This window comes from Pristiophorus japonicus, unplaced genomic scaffold (genome assembly GCF_044704955.1).
Source record: "Pristiophorus japonicus isolate sPriJap1 unplaced genomic scaffold, sPriJap1.hap1 HAP1_SCAFFOLD_4102, whole genome shotgun sequence".
Classification (NCBI taxonomy): Eukaryota; Metazoa; Chordata; class Chondrichthyes; family Pristiophoridae; genus Pristiophorus; species Pristiophorus japonicus.
Window position 1 is genome coordinate 1 of NW_027253984.1, and position 6,568 is coordinate 6,568.

The window sequence follows — 6,568 nt, forward strand, 5'->3', positions numbered from 1 at the left end:
CCTCTGGCTGACTCCTTCCCCCTCTCTCTCCCATTCCCTCTCCCACTCATTCCCCTCTCTCCCTCCTTTTACAACTTCCAAGCACTAATCTCTCTCACACAGCCGACACAGACACGATGGGCCGAATGGCCCTCCTTGTGTGCTGTAAGATTCTGTCAATGTTCAGGGATGAATCACCGAGAATGATTATTCGGGCCCCACCTCCTTGTTAACAATAGTAAGATGCAAACAGGAGCTGGTGTTACAGGTGGCTCCATAGCTCAGGGGTTAGAGCACTGGGCTTGTAAACCAGGGGTCGTGGATTCAAATCTCACTGGGGCCCACTCAATTTTGGCTTCTGTTACTGAATTGACCGTCAATCGACGACAGGCCGACACCATCAACAGGAACCGCTCACTCCGCACTTTATAATCTGCCCACAGCACTTTCACTTCCCACCCCCAGTCTGTATCCCACCTTTTCCACATCCAGTCTCAGAGACACCGATATATCATCGACTCATAGAAACTTACAGCACGGAAGGAGACCATTTCGGCCCATCGTGTCCGCACCGGCCGACCAAGAGCTATCTGCTGGGTGGTCCGCATGCCCCGCCACGAGACTCCCAAAGCAAGCGCTCTACTCGGAACTCCTTCACGGCAAGCGAGCCAAAGGTGGGCAGAGGAAACGTTACAAGGGACACCCTCAAAGCCTCCCTGATAAAGTGCAACATCCCCACCGACACCTGGGAGTCCCTGGCCAAAGACCAGTCTCCCCTTCCATCTCTCTCACTCCTTCCCCACTGTCTCCCATTCCCCTCCCTCTCTTTCTCCTCCCCCACTCTCTCACTCCTTCCCCACTCTCTCCCCTTCCCCTCTCTCTCCCTCCTTCCACTCTCTCTTTTCCCTTCCCCTCTCTTTCCTGCTCCTTCCCGTGTCTTTCTCAGTGCAGGTGGCTCCATAGCTCAGGGGTTAGAGCACTGGTCTTATCAACCAGGGGTCGTGAGTTCAAATCTCACTGCAGCCTAATTTTAGTATTTAGACACCTGTCTCTCATTCCTCCCACTCTCTTCCCCCTTGAAAGGATGCAACATTCAGATGAACCCCCTCACAGTGTTTGGGCTCATTCAAAAGGATATTTAATTTGGGACTATCGATTGGAAAGTTTGGAACCCTAAAGTGCTTATGGAAGAAACTACAAACTTGAATAGAATTTTGGAATTTTTAAAGACACATTCAAGGCTGTGTGCGGGCCTAAAGAACTGACAGGAGACAACTTGATTATTGAGACTGTCTGGGTGTTGGGACTAACATAACTTGTCTGGAGAAATGGGCTTTCGAGAATCCTTCTCCACAAGAGACATTAACATTGCAACAAATAACCCAGAAATAGCCAACCATCAACCTGAATCTGGAAAACCATTTCAGCATACACATCACCAAGAGGCCCAATCCAGCCTGTATGCGAACAACTGAGCACAAAAGGACATTGCGATTACCAAACTAATATTTCCATCAGGAAACAGTTTATCGAACATCAACCCACCCAAAACATATTAACTTTGAACGAGCCCGCCAAAATATTACAAAGAAGAGTCAAGCCCGCCAAATTCAATCAAAGAATCCTGGACTGATTTGGTGTGAAGATTAGAACCACTCAAACCGTATAACTGGCCCCTGTTTTAACAGAGGGTGTGACATACTTTGCCAAACAACCGAGACCACGCTTGTGTCATCAAGAAGGGAGAGAAACCAATGCGACCGTTGTAAACTTACTTCTCCAGCCTCGAAGTCCTGAAGTCCTGAAGGAAGAACATCACCATCGCGGCAACAACTGACCACAGCCAACGTGGTATCAATGAAAAACCACCACGATCGACCAAACTCCAAATAAAGTCCAACTGGAAGAAACCGAAGAATCGAAAGTTTCCAGTCTACAATCTAAGCCCTGACTACCAACAGGTGAAAACATTACCTAAAGAGACTTTGAACCTATTTCTAACGAAGAAAACCGGGTACTTACCCCATAGATCCAAAACGTGCTTTACCGCATCAGTGGACTCAACCCAACTGAAGATTGTGCAGCTAGAAGTCTTCTCCGACGTTCGGGGTACGGCAAGCAGAACCTACACAATTCAAGGAACCCCGAAACCGCCAACTACCACTAACTGACCAGAAAGGATTGGTAAGCATAGTCCCTGCCTGCCCTGGAGTCTAACCTAGCTAGGATTAGGTATGGGGAGGTGGGAGGTGTCATTTTACTGTACACCCCCTTTGAATGTGTAATGTATTGTTCTTTATCAGAGTGATTATAAGTTTTGACATTGTATTTTCTTGTCTTTAATAAAATCAAAGTTCTTTTGCACCAAACCAGTGACCTTTGCACTTTGTCACACCCCCCCAAATAAATCCAGAGTTTAGAACCCAAGGGAGTGGGGGCGATTCGAACCGCTCAAGTAGGTCAGAGGTGAACCTGACCCCCGGGACCATCACCACACCCTTACACTCCCGTCTCTCTCTTTTCCCTTTCCTTTCAGGTTCCATCCCTCTCTGCCCTCCCCCTCTCTCTCTCACTCCTTCCCCCTCTCTCCCGTAACATCTCTCTCCCCTTCCTCCCTCTCTCTCCCTTGCCTCTCTCTCTTCCTCCCTGTCTCCCCATCCCCTTCCCCTCCCACTCTTTCCCCTCCCTCTCTCTCTCCCGCTCCTTCCCCTCTCTCCCCGCCCTTCCACACTCTCTCTCTCCCCTTCCCCTTCCTCTCTCTCCCTTTCTCCACTCTCTCTCACCCCTTCCCTCACTTTTTTCCCTCCTTTCAGGTTGTCTCCCTCTCTGCCCTCACCCACTCTCTCTCATTCCTTCCTCCTCTATCTCCCCTTCCCTCACTCACTTCCCCCTTTTCCCTCCCTCCTTTCTCTCTCTTTTCCCTTTCCTTTCAGATTCGCTCCCTCTCTCTCCCCTTCCCCTCTCTGCCCTCCCCCTCTCTCTCTCATTCCTTCCCCCTCTCTCCCCTTAACATCTCTTTCCCCATCCTCTCTCTCCCCTGCCCCTCCTAGTCTCCTCTTCCCCCCTCTCTCTCACTCCTTCCCCACTCTCTATTTTGCCCTGTCTCCCCCTCCCCTTCCCCTCCCACTCTCTCCCCTCTCCCTCTCTTCCACTCATTCAGCTCTCTTTACCCACTCACTCTCTCTCTCCATCCCCTCCCTCTCTTTCCCCACCTTCCTCTCTTCCTCGCTGTCTCCTCTTCCCCGTCTCTCTCTCACTCCTTCCCCTAACTCTCCCCTTCCCTCTCTCTCACTCCCTCCCCTCACTCTCCCCTTCCCTCTCTCTCACTCCTTCCCCTCACTCTCCCCTTCCCTTTCTCTCAATCCTTCCCCTCACTCTCCCCTTCCCTCTCTCTTCCTCTAATAGAGCCCCACCTAGTGGACTATTGATGTAATAACAACGACTGACACGCTCCTCTCTCTCTCTCTCTCTCTCCCCTTCCCACTCTCACTCTCTCCTTCCCTCTCACTGCCCCTTTCCCCCGTTATCTCCCCTTCTCCACTCTCCGCTCCTCTCTCTCCACTCACTCCTCAATCTCTCTCCTCCCTCTCTCTCTCTCTCCCCTTTCCCTTCTGACTTTCCCCTTCCCCCTCTCGAACCCCTTCTGGCTCGAGAGACAGTGAGCGACAGAGAGAAAGTGATAGAGAGACAGAGGGAGTGAGAAAGAGAGAGACAGAGAGACAGAGAGATTGAGCCAGAGTGTGACTGAGTTGCCTTGGGATGTTTTACTACGTGAAAGACCCGATATATCGATGTTGAGAAGTGAATATTGAAGAGACGGAGGCAGGAGTCTGGGGGATGAGACACAATCTGAGCGTTTCACTGACCCCTCCTCATTCTTCAAATGAAAAAACTGGCTCCTCTTCACCTGGCCAGGCTGTGGGTTCATTGTTCAGCTTCCCGTCTGAGACTGGAGATGGGAAGTGTTTTCGCGTTCGAGTGGCTTTCTAATCTGGTCACTGGCTTCACGTGAACGGGTGCCTCAGGTTCCTGAGCCCCTTTGTCAGTGGCCCCCCCTTCCTTTTGCTGGGACTGGTGGGTGAACCTTTACATCCTGGGTTTTGTCACAGCCAGCCGCCATGCGGTCTCCAGAGTTTTAACAAACCAGCGTTTTCACGTACCTGCACAGGGAGATCCCATCACAGGGAAAATACCCTCAGAGACAAACCCTACAAAGTCCACGCAATATTCTCGACTGAGTCCATTCTTTAAACAGAGACTTTGCGATCTCTTCACTCTCTCTCACCTTCCCATCTCTCCCTTTCCCCTCTCTCTCCCCTGCTTCCTTCCTCTCTCCCCTTCCCCACTCTCTCTCTCACCCCTTCCCTCTCTCTCCCCTTCCCCTCTCTCCCCTTCCATCCCTTATTCCCCCCTTCCCCACTCTCTCTCTCAACTTCCCCCTCTTTCTCATTCCTTCCCGCTTTCTCTCTCCTCTTCCCCCTCTCTCTCCCCTTCCCCTCTCTCCCCTTCCATCCCTTATTCTCCCCTTCCCCACTCTCTCTCTCAACTTCCCCCTCTTTCTCATTCCTTCCCGCTCTCTCTCTCTCCTTCCACTCTCTCTTTTCCCTTCCCCTCTCTTTCCTGCTCCTTCCCCTGTCGCTCCCAGCACAGGTGGCACCATAGCTCAGGGGTTAGAGCACTGGTCTTGTAAACCAGAGATCCTGAGTTCAAATTTCCCAGGAACCGACTCGAAATTAGCTTAGTATTTAAATTCACTCTCAATTAACTTCAAGCCTGTCACTCCCCTTCCAAATATCACACTCCCTTCTCCATTCTGCTCCGCTCTTTCTTTTCAGATTCTCCCCTGCTCCCTCTCTCTTACCTGCCTCCTCCCTCTCTCGACTTCCCATCTCTCTCCCCTCCCCCCGCTCGCTCTCTCCCATTCCCCTCTGGCTGATTCCTTCCCCTTCCCTCTCCCACTCATTCCCCTCTCTCACGCCTTTTACAACTTCCAAGCACTAATCTCTCTCACAGAGCCGGCACAGACACGATGGGCCGAATGGCCCTCCTTGTGTGCTGTAAGATTTTGTGAATGTTCAGGGATGAATCACCGAGAATGATTATTCGGGCCCCACCTCCTTGTTAACAATAGTAAGATGCAAACAGGAGCTGGTGTTACAGGTGGCTCCATAGCTCAGGGGTTAGAGCACTGGTCTTGTAAACCAGGGGTTGTGGGTTCAAATCTCACTAGGTCCTACTCAAAATTAGCTCAGTATTTAAATTCGCTGTCAATTAACCAGGGGTTTATTTATAAATATCAAACAGCTCTGAGACTGACCCTGGAACAATAGGATCCCCTCTCCTCTTCTTGAGTCTCTGTCCCTTTCCAAATCTCTCTCTCTTCCCCATCAAGACCCGTTCTACATCTTTTTTCCCCATCGCTCACACATTCCCCTCTTCCCCCTTCCCCCTCCCTCGCCTTGTCCTCTTTCCTTCCCCTCTCTCTCACTCCTTCCCCTCTCTCTCCCACCCCCTCCCTCTCACTCCTTCCCCCTCTCTCCCCTTCCCCTCTCTCTCACTCCTTCCCCTCTCTCTCCCACCCCCTCTCTCTCACTCCTTCCCCCTCTCTCCCCTTCCCCTCTCTCTCCCTCCTTCCACTCTCTCTTTTCCCTTCCCATCTCTTTCCTGCTCCTTCCCCTGTCTTGTTCAAAGCAGGTAGCTCCATAGCTCAGGGGTTAGAGCACTGGTCTAAATAAACCAGGGGTCGTGAGTTCAAATCTCACTAGAGCCTACTCAAAATGAGCTCAGTATTTAAGTTCACCGTCAATTAACAAGGGCTTAAATTATAAATATTAAACAGCTCTGAGACCGACCCTTGAAGAACAGGCTTCTCTCTCCCCTTCCAAACCTCTCTCTTCCTTCCCCATCACATTCCGTTCTGCATCTTTTTACCCTCTCTCCCGCTATCTCTCTTTCCCTGTCTCTCACTCCTTCCCCTCTCTCCCCTCACTCTCTATCCTTTCACCTATCTCGCCCCTTCTGCTCTCTCCTTGCTGATCTTTCTCCTCTTCCCCCTCTCTCTCAGCTTCCCCCTCTCTCCCTCTCCTTCCCCCCTCGCTCCCCATTCTGCTCTCTCTCCCCTTCCCCTCTCGCTCACTCCTTTCTCTCTCCCTTTTCATTTTCTCCCCTCCTCGCTCTATCTTCCCTCTACTTCTCCCTCCCCTCACCTGTCTCCACTCCCCTCCCTTCTGACTTTCTCTCCTTCCCTCGCTCTCGCTCTCCCCTTTCCCATCAGACTCTCCCCCTCCCCATCTCAACAATTCTCCCCTTCTCCCTCTCTCCCCTTCCTCCGCTCTACACAGAAAGAGAGAGACAGTGAGAGAGAGAGAGAGAGAGAGAGAGACAGAGAGATTGGGACAGAGTGTGACTGAGTTGCTTTGGGATGTTTTACTACATGAAAGACCCGATATATCGATGTTGAGAAGTGAATATTGAAGAGACGGAGGCAGGAGTCTGGGGGATGAGACACAATCTGAGCGTTTCACTGACCCCTCCTCATTCTTCAAACACACAGCACTAACTGGGGAATGACCCACAGCCCAGGGCAGGT

The 6,568-nt window shown here is 51.3% G+C and overlaps 2 non-coding genes across 2 annotated transcripts; both read left to right on the plus strand.

The window, feature by feature from the left end:
- The first annotated feature begins 249 nt into the window (after positions 1 to 249).
- trnat-ugu (transfer RNA threonine (anticodon UGU)) lies at positions 250 to 322 on the plus strand. Its single transcript has one exon. It is a non-coding gene; the product is annotated as a tRNA-Thr (tRNA).
- Positions 323 to 932: 610 nt separating this feature from the next.
- Positions 933 to 1,005, plus strand: trnai-uau (transfer RNA isoleucine (anticodon UAU)). Its single transcript has one exon. It is a non-coding gene; the product is annotated as a tRNA-Ile (tRNA).
- Positions 1,006 to 6,568: the final 5,563 nt, after the last annotated feature.